The sequence below is a fragment of the Martes martes genome, assembly GCF_963455335.1.
Source record: "Martes martes genome assembly, chromosome: 15".
Lineage (NCBI taxonomy): Eukaryota > Metazoa > Chordata > Mammalia > Carnivora > Mustelidae > Martes > Martes martes.
In genome coordinates, this window is record NC_137903.1 from 20534536 (window position 1) to 20546693 (window position 12158).

Sequence of the window (12158 nt, forward strand, 5' to 3'; positions counted from 1 at the left end):
CCCACAGACCCAGTTTTCAGGTGGATCTTGGCAATATGAATGTTCCCAGAAGCAGATCAAGTGCTTCACATCTTCAAACTCCTCCTCTTCCCAGATTGGGTTTTCCTCCTGCACCCGTCTCCTGATAGGGCTCCCAGTTGCCTCTGTCTGAAACTTCAGAATTTTAAATCATCTCCCTGCTCTCTTCACCCTCCTCATCCAATCAGTTTCTTCTAATCATTGCTTCCATTTCCACAGTGACCCCTATGTTCACTTCCTCAGTGTCCCCACCCCCCTTTCCTAGTCTAGCCTTTCCTAGTCATCACCTCTCACCTGGCCTCACCAAATTTCCTACTATCCATCCTGCCAGGAGCACCAGCCACTTCTCCATCCCTTTATCCCTCACAGATAAATAATATATTATTTATAGAAGAAGAAGGTAGAATTAACCTTCCCAAAATTAAGATCTGGCCCTCCCATGCCCCCCTAAATTTGCGCATCTCCCAACATCCAAAAAATAAGAATCAAGTATCTGGTTTGGGTATTCAAGAGCTCTCTCTGTGTGGCCCCAACACAATTTTTCAGTTTTACCTCCAGACCTCCTGCTTTTTCTTAGTCTCTCCTGTGAACTAATCATTATTCCGATTCCAATCACACACTTTCTACGGCCTGAGACGACTCCTTCTATTTTGTCAGCTATCATCATTGATTGCTTCTGTCCTTAACTTCCATTTTGAAATCTTCGCTACTCTAAGATCCTCTAACTTGAAACTCTTCTCAGCTGCCCGAGTCAGAATGATTGCATTCCTCCTCTTGTTTTCATTACCCTTTGTTTGCATCTCTGCCACGGTACCTATTACTGATCACTTTAAATTAGATTAGGTTTTATTCAACCCAATAAACATTTATCGAGGGTCTTCCCTGTACCAGCCAGTACTAGGAAAAAATAAAATGAGTCAGACAGCATCTCTCCTCAAAAATTTACAATCTAAACCATCAACTGAGCAGGAAATTTTGTGTGACAAGAAAGATACAAACAAGGTACTGTGAAGGCTTCAATGAAGTAAATCTTTGTCTTCCTTTCCCAGAAAAGGCAAGAACCACCTTTCTCTCTCCTCTTCTCTTTCTTCTTTTCTCTCTCTCCCTCCTCTCCCTCTCTCACACAATAACACACAACATACACACATACCATTGTGTGTGTCAGACAGTAAATATTTACTGAATGCAATTTTTTAAAGTAATTCAGTAGATTGGTCAAAATAGATGGACTGCATGTTATGGGCTGAATTGCGTCTTCTCAAAATTCATATGTTGAACTCACGACCCCTACAACCTCAGCATGTAACTGTATTTGGAGATAGGGCCTTTTTTTTTTTTTTTAAAGATTTTATCTATTTATTTGACAGACAGATCACAAGTAGGCAGAGAGGCAGGCAGAGAGAGAGGAGGAAGCAGGATCCCTGCTGAGCAGAGAGCCCAATGCGGGGCTCGATCCCAGGACCCTGAGATCATGACCCAAGCCGAAGGCAGCGGCTTTAACGCACTGAGCCACCCAGGCCCCCTGGAGATAGGGCCTTTAAAGTGATGACTAAACTAAAATGAGACCGTTAGGGTGGGTCGGGAGCCAATCTAACTTGTGTCCCTATGAGAGGAAATCTGGATATACAAAGAGACACCAGGGATGTGCGCTCACAGAGGAAAGATGGGGCTATCTGCAAGCCGAGGAGAGAAGCCTCGGAAAAAACCAAGCTTGCTGACACCTTGTTCTTGGACTTCCAGCCATCGGAAGTGTGAGAATTAAATTTCTTTTACATAAGCCAACCAGTTTCTGGCATTTGGTTATGAAAGTCCAGGAAATTAATACACTGTAAAGCCAAAGAATAGCGGGGGAAGGGGGAAGCCGACACAGAGAAGACTAACTAGAAAATAAGCCCATAACTGAAAAAATAAACTACATAATTTGTATGGTCTGTACATTATAAAAGCAAAAATAATAGTCTAATTGGGTGCGGTTCACATAACCAAAGAGAATTATGACTCCCTGTAAACTGAAACATGACCTTAATTAAAGATTCTCAGTCGTTTTGCCACAATTTATTCCTTATTATTTATCTACCTTCTTAGAGGTATTTGTTGCTAATTGTGTTTGCTTGTTTGCTTGGTCCATCAAACAAAATGTGTATTATTTTCCCATGTATTAAAGAAAATGTGCGGGCAAGGAGTGTGTACCCAAGTACATTTTTTCATCAAGGTACAATTAGCTTGACATTTCAATTAACCTGTGTGGTCACATTGCAGGTAAGTACGTGATTCTAGCAGGTTTTTTAAAACACTCGAAGCAGCGTGAATAACGTTCCTTTTTGCAGCTTTTTTGGGTCGTTAATAGTTTGGATCTCTATATCCACCTTGATTAATCAAATCACTAAAATCCATACTCTTCAGTGTCTGGCATAGTGTTTTACTAATGCAGATCTGAATTTGGGCTTTCTTTGAGAGGACAGCCCCAAAAAATCTTTCTAAATGACTTTATACCAAAATGATCATGAAAAAAATGTTTAATGTTCTGATCTTTTAAAAATATATATGCATAGCATTCTTATTTCTTACCAAAAGTAAATACAGTGGACCCTTGGCCAGCACAGGTTTGAACAGCATGGGTCCACTTCTATGCACACCAATTTTAATAAATATGATACAGTACTGTGAATTTATTGTCCTTACGGGTTTCTTAATAACATTTTCTTTTCTTTAACTTACTTTATTGTAAGAATACAGTATATAATGCATAAAATATGTATCGACCATTTCTGTTATCAGTAAGGCTAGGTCGACAGTAGACTACTAGCAACGACTACTGGGGAGTCAAAAGTTATACATGGATTTTTGACCGTGTGGCATCAGGGGAGCGGATATCTCTTACTTCTGTTTTGCTCAAGGGTCAACTATAAATACAAATCCATTGCTTACTGGCACAGCCTATGCTGTGATGAGCACCATAGAAAGAATGTTGAGCCACTTTTATTTATCTGTAGTGAACAAAATACAAACTCTTGTGTAGTGAATTAGTTGTAAGTGAAATTAAACATAACTTACCAATTAGTGATACAATTATAATGTAAGATTTCATTTGACCAACTGACTAGGCCTAAGCACTTACTGTCTAGGATTGTTAAAAATAATGACATACACCCACTCAGATGAAGTTTGAAAGAAAACAAGACTTCACTGGTACCATGTTCTCACTGGAACACCAGGAAGGATGTTTGTAACAATTCTACCGTTGTCAAAAATTCTCAGTTGACTTTGTCTAATTCATTAGTTGAGGAAATACATTATTAAAGGAAAATAAATAAAATCTCTAGACCACTAAATGAACATATTCTGTTCATTCACTCTCATAATTATAATAGTTATATAAAATCAACTGATGTGATTGGTCACATCAATGTGACCAGTTGATTTGGCCACAAATCAATCTATGGTAAACATTAAAATAGTGCAAATAAAATTGTGTGAATGGTTAAAGCAGTCTGTTCAAATGATGATCCTTGCGGTGAAGAGCCCAACTGATAGTGAGAACATTGATGAGACACTAATTTCCCCATTTCTAAAATGAAGCTGGCCAGGGCTACTCCAAGGATCTATCGATGGGTTTTCTTTGTACGAAGGGACAAAGCCAGTGGGGTGAGTGGGGACTGAGAGCCAGCCTGAGCCAACTGCCCGAGCCATGTACCTATAGGGCTCCAGAAACCCAGTGGAGGCGCCTTGGACTAACTCACACAATGGGGCCCTTTATGCCTTCATAGCCCCGAGCCTGTCACTTTCATCAACTCAATGATGCTAAAGTTTCCACATAGTCTTAAATCCTTTCTATAAATATCTAAATAGAACATAACTCATGAACCAATTAAACCTTTCAAACATGATTTGAACTTAAACAATTGTGGAACTTAAACAATTGTAAATAGTTTTAAAATTGTGTGTGAGTTTTTTCACAAAAGATATTATATCCTAAATATTTTTGAAACTTTAAAGGGCCACCATTTAATTCAGTACACTAACAGAAGAAAAAGGCAATTTGTAACCTCTACCCTACATTTTTTAACATTTTGCCACAAACTGATCTTCTCAACAACTGAAGCAAGTAAAGTGATGGAGTATCAAACCACTGAATCCCACCTTCCTTCCATGTTCTCTCTAAGAAGCTAACCATGAGTGAAACTATTAGGACCACGGGAATAAACCACATACCCAGCTGAATATTAAGACAATAGAGAAGTAAGTCCTCATGAAAAAATCAAATAGATATTTCTTTTTAGTCATTCCTTATTTCAAAATTCTTTTTTAAAAGTTTCAAACAAGTTAATAATCTAAAAATGTTTGCAACTGCTTCTTGGGTAGTGAGGTATTTTTGTGAGGTGGGGGGAAAGGTGGAGGTCGCCATTGAAACTGCTCCCTTTCACTTGTTCAAGAGGCATGTATTTTCTTTATTTTTTTCTTTCTTTCTTTTTTTTTAATTAAAAAAGGGAGGGAGGGAGAGAAGAGGCATGTGTTTCCTGAGCATTTTGTATATGCTTTGGATCAAGTAAAGATTAAGAGCATGTAAGGATTAAGATTAAGCATGTAAAGATTAAGTGAGCTTAACCCTTTAGCAACATCCTTATTCTGTTGGAAACTAAAATTCTTATTATATATCAAAAATCTCACAAGACTCATTGAATAACATTTTGTTTCTTTTTATTCATCTGCCCCACTGAGTTTTGCTGACAAGTTAAGTCTTCGAATTATTTTTCCTCAGAGGATGTCTTTTCATAAGTGTTGCCTATTATGCTTTTATTTCTTCAATTTGCTCTTAGGCTTCCTAGTCAAAACACATTCATTTCACTAGGATTATCATTAACTCTTCAAGGAGCTTTAAATACTCTTGTATACGTCAGCCAGGGAGATGTGGTCATTGTGGGTACATGTATATGTATTTTAGTTTGTAAAGACCAGTGCCAGGAATAACATGCAGATTGTGGACTACATGTCAGAGGGCTGAGAACTCAGTCAATCAAATTATATTGATTAAGCATGAAACAAATCAAAAATAAAACAAATACTGCTAGTGGGGAAATATTTTTAGTTTCTCTAAGGCACTCCAGCAATGGGCCAATTTTGCTCAGGTTTGATATCTCTTAGCTGGGAAAATGCAGCCCCCTGGCAAACTGGCTGTTAGGGCATCAGATAAACTTCAAGGATTGGATTAAACCTTTCTACCATCAACTGAGTGACTGTGTGGATCGTGTGGTCATAATGAGCACAAGGCACATTGCATTTCCTGGAAATAAATGGGAACAAAAAGTATAGTCTTCACATACTGGCTATCCAGGTGGATTTAAACAAGTAACAGCTGCTCAACTTCACGGGAAGGATCCAGTAGCAAACGCGAAACTAGCTATTTATGGCATGCTGCCAAAAAACCCTCACAGAAGAACTCTGATGCAGAGATTGGGCCTTTTCCCAGATGAGGACATACCAGGAAATATTCGTAAGAATTTAGTGGAAGAGCTTCCTCAACCAAGAAAACGACCCACATGTCTAGATGAGTACACACAGGAAGAAATAGAGGCTTTCCCAAGAGTATGGTCTCAACCTGAAGATTATTGACTCTAGGAGAATGAAAATTGCAGGAAAGAACCATGTGGTGACTGAAGCTTCTTCCTAATGAGTCTCTCCCAAGCTATGGGCAGAGAAGACAGCCGCTGCATTTTACAAGGAACTTGTCATGGACACTGAAAGCTTGTGGAGGAAGGTCAGGAGGTGATAGTCCTTCAATAGGAAATTGCAATAAAATACATTATTTTATAGGATTATTTTATTATGTAGTCTAATTTGAATGTTGTAAGTGATGATAAGAATAAAATTGCTAACTTGTTTAGAAAAAATGAGTCATCTGAGATAAAATGCTTGCATTCATATACTTTTAGCCAAAAAAAGTCTAATTCCTTCTTAATAAAAGCCACAGTTTTAATAAATTCAAGTACATATTCATAAGATGATATTCCTTAAATAGTAATGATGCAACTGATACCTGTTTGATGTTTACTATGACAATTAGCTTAATACACTGTGCTTTAATTCATTGATAACGTCAGGTCCTTCTGAGATAGGTAAAACTATTTGCTAATAACTTGAAAAGTGTTTTATAACTAAATTAGTGCTTTCAAATGTCTTCTTATTTTTTTAGCTCTAATGTTAAATAACACCTTCCCAAAATTCTTTTTAGGCTTCTATGACTGCTGTAAATCTTAGATAGATGATAGATAGATAGGTAGAGAGAGAGAAGGTAGATAGAGTTCTCCAGAAAAAAACCAATAGGGTGTGTATAAATAAACAGAGAAAGAGATTGAGATTTATCTTAGGGCTCATGTGATTGTAGACACTGGCACGTCCAAAGTCACATCAATACATGGAGATTCTGGGAAGAATTAATATTAAAGCTTGAATCCAAAGATAGTCTACTGACAGAATTTCCTCTTCCTTAGGCAATGTCAGTCTTTTTTTCTTACAGTCTTCAGTTGTTTGGATGAAGCCCGCCACTATGGAAGGTAATCTGCTTTACTCACAGTCTATTGATTTAAATATTTATCTTGTCTAAATAATACCTTCACAGGAACATGTACAGTGTTTGATCAAATATCTGAGTACCATGACCTAGTCAAGTTGATACAGAAAATTATCAAAGATCTATAGATGATTGCTAGAGCACGAGAGAGAGAGAGAGAGAGATGTCATCACAGATAGATAATGATGATGATGATGATGGTGATGATGATGATGATTTTCCTGCTTAGCTCTAGGGATTGCTTTTTTACTAAAGGTGTTTTATGTGTCTCTGTCACCTCTCGTTCTCCTCTGCTTTGATTTCCCATTTCTAACCTTCTGAGGGATGGACTGAAAAGAGAAGGGTAGTTCTGAGGGTAAAATGGAAGGAAAATGCCTCTAAGTGACAGCTGGAGTGTTCATCTATAATTAAGAGTATATGTGCAAAATAAAAGAGTACATGTGGATTTTGTGTTACTGTTTTTGTTTATCCAGAAGTCCTTCTTATTTGACTTTACATGTCTCTTTATTTTGGTGATTGAGTTTGCCAGTTATGCAAAAGGTAACAACATCAATGAGACTTCTGTAAAAAGTTATTATTTACCCATTTTTAACATAGAAAATATATAGAAAATTTACTGTAATGATTTGACTCGTAACTATAACCACCATTTGTCTTCATAAAATATAAAACTGATATCTTACAAATTTCTATTCACAGATATTATTCATGTTCACTGACTTCATTTGCCTTCTATTCTTTCCAGAACATGATTTTCCTTTTATTTCCTTCACTTACTAGTCAAGGTAACTTGAGATAAACAGAACAAATCAAACATCAAGACATAAAATCAGTTTTAATGCCTTACGATAGCCAAAAGAAAGAAGTTAAATAGTTTCATATCTTTTAAAAATCTAATAAGAGTGCCCTTTTCAGAAAAGCACATTTGATATCTTGATGAGTTAGATTTATGCTGTTTTAAGAATTTAAAGGAACATTTGACCTAGAGCACATAATATCCTGTAACCACATCACAGCTCAACTTTCTTATACTTTTTATTAATCTTACATAAAATCTGGGGTGCCTGGGTGGCTCAATGGGTTAAGCCTCTGCCTCCGGCTCAGGTCATATCTCAGGGTCTTGGGTTCAAGCCCCGCATCGGGCTCTCTGCTCTACAGGGAGCCTGCTTCCTCCTCTCTTTCTGCCTGCCTCTCTGCCTACTTGTGACTCTCTCTCTCTCAGTCAAATAAATTAATAAAATATTTAAAAAAAAATCTTGGGGCGTCTGGGTGGCTCAGTCGTTAAGCGTCTGCCTTCGGCTCTGGTCATGATCCCAGGGTCCTGGGATCGAGCCCCACGTCAGGCTCCCTGCTCGGCGGGAAGTCTGCTTCTGACTTTCCCACTCCCCCTGCCTGTGTTCCCTCTTTCACTGTCTCTCCCTATCAAATAAATAAAATCTTTAAAAAAAAAAAAATAAAAATAAAAAAAATAAAAATAAAAAAAAATCTTACATAAAATCTGATAATTCAAAAATAAGAAGAATTTTAATCAGATAATTGAAGGCACTTATATTGATGAGGGATAGAAGCAGAAAAATGTTCACCTTCAGCCCAGAAGGCTGACTTATAGCCTGCGTAGTTCCAATAAGGATCAAACATGTGCTGGTTGCTGCATTCTCACAGGGTCTCCTGACTGCCTGCCCATCTCACCAATAATTAATATAAAACTGAATGTTAAGCACCAGAGAAATCTTGTGAAAGTAGTTTCATGAGTAGAAATTCGAAGAAGACATTTATGATCTGATATCCCCTGCACATCCTCTCCTTGAACACTTAGCATATAACCACCAGCTTTGTATGACAAAAGTACGGCTCTTTCTGCCCACAGATTCTGTCCCCATGCTACTTAAATAAACTTACTAAGTTGCTCCTTACAACATCTCAAGAATTCTTTCTTGGCCATTGTGCTCAGTGATCCCACATCAATATTAACATTTGTTATGATTTCCAATCAAATATTTAGGAGACAGTTAATATTTTTATTTATTCTCTTTATAAAACCAACTTCTAAAGTTTCTTTCAATTATCCAACACTATATATCATAATCAAGATGGAAACCAGTCATCATCATTTCAGCTTCCTGGAATTCATTTTAATTAATCTTTGAATACATTAAGCCAAAATGTTGAGACAGTTAATAGGTAAAGTAACATAACAATAAAAATGTTTAACTAGGGATGCCTGGGTGGACCAGTTGGTTAAGCCACTGCCTTTGGCTCAGGTCATGATCCCAGGGCCCTGGGATAGAGTCCCACATCAGGCTCCTGGCTCGGCAGGGAACCTGCTTCTCTCTCCACCTCTGCCTGATGCTCTGCCTGCTTGTGGGCTCACTCGCCCTCTCTCTCTCTCTATGACAAATAAATAAATAAACAAATAATCTTTTTTAAAAAATGTTTATCTAAATACCATCACTAACTCCAAATCAATAACCAAAAAAAAAAAAAAAATTCCAAATGATCTGTAAATGGAGTTGCTTGTGATTAATATCTGGAAATATCACTCATAATTAATGTCTGGCTTATCTTCTCAGTTTTTATCACTCCTGTAAGGTCACAGGCAAAAAGCCAATGCAGACCTCCTCAATTCATCAATACCAAAAAGCTCTTTGTTATGGACCAAAAGTCATCTGTCTCATTTTTGGTATTTGTCCACCTTTAAATTGTCTCATTCATTATCCATTATAAATTGATCAAGTCCAATTTCAAAGTCTTCACTTACCTAAATGTTCCATTGATTTTTTTTTCCCTGCTATACATGTGACTTAAGAACACATTTGTTTAATACCAAATCTTTTTCTGTTTCTCGTGTTGGAAAGTACCAAGTAAGTAAATGGAAAATCATTAACAGTAGGAGAATCCTTGCCAAAATCAGTGAACATGAATTACAATGGCACTCCAATTTAAAAATAGACTGAATTTTAATTATCCTTGAAGGCAAATGAAATAACAATGGCATTTAAAATGATGTCTCAAATAAGGTATCTTTCTTCAGGAGAACACTATCTGAAAATATTTCCCAGAGCCTAGTTAGGCAACTTTATAAACACTCAAAATCAGAGTTCCTGCCTTGGACATTACAAGGTCCAGAAGCAGAACTTGTCAGAATAGGATCTAGATCTTGCATATTGCTCCTGTCACTCTCTCCACGTGGCTGACGGCAGAAATTTGGATCTCACCAATAGGTGTCACAAAGGTCAGCTCTCAACAAAGCTGGATAAATGCACCTTCTTTATAAAGTAGGTTCAAACAGAAGTGCTCCATGACAAAACAGACCTTGTGCCAAATGTGGTAAGGTCTTTGATTTAGTATCACAGACACTGCTGGGGTGCCTGGGTGACTCAATCGTTTAAGCCTCCAACTCTTGATTTCATCTCAGGTCATGATTTCAGGGTCATGAGATCGAGCCCCATGTCAGGCTCCACACCAATCATGGAGCCCACTTAAATTTCACTCTCTCCCTCTCTCTGTGACCCTCCCCACTCACACTTTCTCTCTCTCAACACACACACTCACACACACACACACACACACACGCATGCGCGCATGCTACACTCAGGTTTGAGTGTTTTGACTAGAATTGTGTACTTCCAATGTCAGCTACTTCCCAGTCAGCACCAGCACTTCCCTTCGATCTCCAGACCCTCAGGCTGAACCTCATCCACTAGTCACATCCACTCTGGTCAAGATGAATTCACTCTCAGGATCCTCAATGCTCTTCCCTACAAGCAAACTATAATGAAGTTTGCATAAGTCAATTAAAAATGTGTAACACTTCTGAATCGCAGAAAGAAGGCATTGGTGTGGGTCCTTTTCCTCAGAGGACATGTCTTTACTTCTGTGTAAATTTATGGTGACAGATAAATTCATTATGGAGGGTTTCTCCCAATGACCCCTGGCACTAACTAAATGCCACAGTTTAACAGAAGTCAGAAAAGTGAAGTAAAATCCACCCCCTATATTCTGGGAAGATATCCTGGCACAGCTAAAATGTCTCTTTTCTTTTTTTTTTTTTAAGATTTTATTTATTAGAGAGAGAGAGAGAGAGAGCATGCATGAGCCAGAGGAAAAGGGAGAAGCAGACTCCCCACTAAGCAGGGAGCCCAATGTGGGGCTTGATCCAGGACCCTGTAATCATGACCTGAGCTGAAAGCAGATGCTTTATTGACTGAGCTACCCAGGTGCCCCTAAAATGTCTTTTTTCAAAGACAATATATATAAAACGCTTGCACGTAACTATTTACTGAGGAAAGGTAGCTTTCATGTTTAATGAAAGGTAGCTCTTGCTATTAGAAACACAATCACGTAGTGTACAGATTCTGCTAGGCAGATTTTTAATCAGGTACAGAAATAACCACATGGGATAGCAACCAACATGTATTTCCATTTCCCTGGCTGTCCACACACTCATGTAAAAATCAGACCTATCAGTGCAACACAAACTTTTGTAATAGTCCAGATCAAGCTTTTTATTTTTCCCCATCGTGAAATTTTCCTTTTGCAATAAGTACCCATCATGTGTTGACTAACAATATGAAATGATAACAGTGCATATTTTCACCAGTAACTGGAATTATCCTGCCTGTATAAATTCTTGGAAAAGAAAAAAAAAAAAAAGACAAAGCTCATAAAGGTAGAATAAATTGAAATCAAAGGCTTATCCCCCGGATAAATACCTCAGTTGTGTATATACCCTAACCCGTTCACTGACAAGTAAAATAGAAAACCATATATTCGCTTTTATCATAGAGTCTAGAGTTGGACTCTAACTCCTTCTCATTTGTCCAAAGAGACTGGAAGATGAGAGACCCTCAAAAATGGAATGTACTTCATCAGTTCAAGTCCGCCTGATCCTAGAATTCCAAGTTCTGGTCCCTCCTGTAGGTATTTAGGAAAGCTGATGACAAGGACACATATTCAAAGTCTTGTTTCCCCAAACACATAATATTAAAAATAGTTACATTTCTGCAACCCTTACCGTGTGCCAGAGACTGCTCTAAGCACAGAGTGAGAGACAGACAGAGAGGGAGAGACTCTATGTGTATGTGTGTTTGTGTGTGAATGAGTATGTGTCATATAATCTTTACAACAATCCTCTGAGAAAACTACTATAATTATCCTTATTTTACAGGATATTTTACAGAGAAAATTAAGGCCCAAGGGTATATACTGCTTGGAAGTGTCAGAGCTGGCATTTAAACTCAGGCCATCTGAGCCCTGGGCTCTGTGCTGTTAACTGCTACACCCTACTGACTGCCAGAGGCAACATTTCCCCAAGCCAGACACACATCGGAGGTCCCACCTCAAATCATTTCCCTGAAGTACCACCAAAGGAAGTGTTGTTGTGTCCTATTTTTTCATGTGACGCTATGGCCTCAGGATTTTTCAGCCTTACAGTCTGTAGTTCGTACTGGCAGAGCTCCTGTGTTACTTTGAGAAGCTGAAAGACTGAACTGGTCACTTAATTAGGCAAAAGCACAAGTTTAACTTCCTGTTCCCTTGGAAACACTGCACTGAGCACCAAGAACTTACAAAG

The 12158-nt window shown here is 38.1% G+C and overlaps 1 pseudogene across 1 annotated transcript; it reads left to right on the plus strand.

Moving 5' to 3' along the window:
* The first annotated feature begins 3591 nt into the window (after positions 1-3591).
* Positions 3592-5628, plus strand: LOC308355907 (large ribosomal subunit protein uL13m-like; annotated as a pseudogene). Its single transcript has 2 exons — positions 3592-3663; positions 5088-5628. The product of its transcript is annotated as a large ribosomal subunit protein uL13m-like (transcript).
* Positions 5629-12158: the final 6530 nt, after the last annotated feature.